We start from the raw sequence: 2,983 nt of genomic DNA, 5'->3' as shown, positions 1-2,983 counted from the left end.
GGCTGCTGCCCTTCTCCCCCGTCCTGGACCCTAAAACCTGACAGTAGCTGTCTCAGCACTCAGCCCAGCTTCTCATCTCCTAGGGCCCCATGGAAAACAAGCAAGGGTTTCCCTGCTAATGCATGGCTGACATTAATTCAAATAGAGGAGCTGAACAGGGATGTCTGCTGAGTCAATCACAAACACCATTTGATAAGTAACTTTTCTTTGGAGAATGGATGACTGGCAATTTTTAGATTATCAATTCCTACTTTTGTGCAATCATTGTTACACATTCACATAAATGTTCACTGCCTCTCGTCCCTATAAATAGGGTATGAGGTGAGGTGGGAAGGTTCTGTATTGGAAACCGTCCTTGTGTTTGGTAAGCAAGCCTCTTTGTTGATAGATGAGGGCCTGGAAATCATGAATGTTTTGCTTCTTCTCCCTATGTAAGTTCACTCCCAATAAACCTTATTTTATATCTGCACTACAAGTGCTGAGTTCTGATATTGTAAGATTTTTTTCAAAGTTGAAAATCTCTAGATAATGAGTCTATCTGATGCCCAGTGTCCAAGTGACAGAATTATTAATGCTTCATCCAATATTTCTGTATGGCTTACTCTAGCTAAAGAGTTATATTTAAGATAATGATGGAGAATCAAATAAAAATTAGCTCTTATCCTTGAGGTCAGTTCTACAAATTGGGAAAATTGAGCAACTATTAACATTTTGCCACATTTGTTTCATCACTCTCCATGTGTATATATTTATTTTCCTGAGTCATTTGAGAGTTACAGACATAATTAATGCTCTTTTGCTTCCAAATGCTTCAATGTGTATTTCCCAAAAGCAAAGATAGTCTCTTACACAAGTCCAGTAAAAGTAACTAATTAAAGAAATTTAACATTGAAATGATACTATTATCTAATGTTCAGTTTATATTAAAATTTTTCCAAATATCCCAATAATGTTTTTTATACCAATCTTGACTTATATCACTTCTCCCTCACACTCACCCCCATTCAGTATCCGCATTATAGTTAGTTGTCATGTCTACCAAAAATTAAACAAAAATTTCAGATTGTACACTATTTCCTTCAGTTGTTGGACTCTTCTCTTTCCTGCTAATGCCCTTCTAATACTGTATTTGGGCCTTTTTTTTCTTTTCTTTTCTTTTTTTTCCATAAAGGCAGTTGTATTCACTCAGTCAGACCAAATCTTGAGATAGAGCCAGGATTCAATCATATATATTTTTTCAATATGTTTTTATTTACTTCAGAGAGAAGAAGGGAGAGAAGGAGAGAGGTAGATATATCAATGAGAGAGAATCATTGGTTGGCTATCTCCTATATGCCTTCTATGGGGTATCAAGCCTGCAACCCAGGCATGTGTCCTGACCAGGAATCAAACCATGGCCTACTGGTTCATGGGTTGACGCTCAAGCACTGAGCCACACTAGCCGGGTAATCAGATATTATTTTACTATCTACGTAGCTAAGGTGTGGCTCCAGATGATAGAAAGCACATAAAAAAAATTCCATGAAATCCAGGAAGATATTTAAGTACTTAAAGAACTAAAGGAATGCAAAATGCAACAGACTTTCCCAGGTAGATTAGAGATTATGTAATATATAACTTGGCCAGTCCTGTTCCTAAATTCTGGAGACAGGACTATGAGCAGGCTCAGACTGGCAGTGGGACCATGGGAAAAACTGCTCTGGAGCCTGCAGCTCCAGCCCTCAAACCTCAACCAATATCTCTTATCCATGAGCTAACTCCTCCAATATTTGCAGGGAAAGAAAGATCAAAATTGTTCAGGGTAACGTATTTATTTCCTGTGTAGGTTAAAAGGAGAGATTTATAATTATGTATAAATATGAAGTATATCAAATTAAAATATTAGAAATAATCTATACATTTTGTTGTCTTTAGTCCTAGTCATGTTAAAAAGAATTGGGGGTTTTAGACTATCTGACAGATTAATCTTATGGGTCTAATGTAAAAAATATAAAATATAAAATACATATTATAGTCTAATGTAAAATGAATTTAAACTTGTGATTTTAGGTTGAAATTTTCCCAAGTTTGTTAATAAGAACTTAAGATTCATGATAGTTATAAGTTTAATTTATTCCTAGATTTATAAAATGTAAGGTCTTGGGAAAGTCTTATTAGTCAGAATTGTAGCTTTTCAAAGAGAAGAGAATACATTAATGTGATAAATGCATTTGAAATATTTAAAGAAATTTAATTTACTAAGTTTATAAATAATAAAAACATTCTAATTAAAGGACCCTTCAGAGTTGTTAAAATTTGCTAGAGTAACACACAGAATGTTACAATTTGTAACCTGAACTACAGTTTAATGAGTAGGTTTTTTATCGCTTCTCAGCCTTTTGGCTAAGATCAAGTGTAGTACAGTTTAATGAGTAGGTTTTTTTATTTTATAACCTTAATAACTTGAATATTTATTTTTAAAAATAAAGTAAGTTTTGTGTAGCCCTTTCAATGCTCAAAAGCCATCCTCAGAGACTCTGAAACCTCACATTTACAGAAATGGTCTCCTTCCTAACCAGTTGAAGCTACTGCCAGAAGGAAACTTATAGCAGTTGCAGAAACTGCTCTCTTCTCACCCACAGAAGAGCAAAACTGAAAAGCCCATGGGTTTTTGTGTCAGGATTAATGGCCAACTAGGGCCTTCATTATTAGGGGAATCAGCCTTTGGAAATATTTTTACCTCTACCCTTCTTTAAATGCCTTCCAGCTTGCTGAATGGGGCATGCTTTATGATTTTAGTTACTTCTGATTGAGATAATGTGAAATCAGACCTGACTAAAATAAAGGTAACCAGTCTTCCATAGTATTTTTTCTTTCTTTCAGACACAGCTTTATTAAAAAGAGCCACCTGCTTTTACTGTTTTGTTTTTTGCATTGCCTCCATAAAACAATTTACTACTGTTCTACCTCAGGAAAATTCTCACCTGGTTCTATTTACTCTCAC

At 35.0% G+C, this 2,983-nt stretch overlaps 1 pseudogene; it reads left to right on the top strand.

The window, feature by feature from the left end:
- Positions 1–2,362: 2,362 nt before the first annotated feature.
- LOC118717885 lies at positions 2,363–2,521 on the top strand (annotated as a pseudogene).
- The last annotated feature ends 462 nt before the right edge of the window (positions 2,522–2,983 follow it).

This window comes from Pipistrellus kuhlii, unplaced genomic scaffold (assembly GCF_014108245.1).
Source record: "Pipistrellus kuhlii isolate mPipKuh1 unplaced genomic scaffold, mPipKuh1.p scaffold_m20_p_13, whole genome shotgun sequence".
Lineage (NCBI taxonomy): Eukaryota > Metazoa > Chordata > Mammalia > Chiroptera > Vespertilionidae > Pipistrellus > Pipistrellus kuhlii.
The sequence above is the reverse complement of the archived record's forward strand: the minus strand, read 5'-3'. Positions and strand labels throughout refer to the sequence as shown.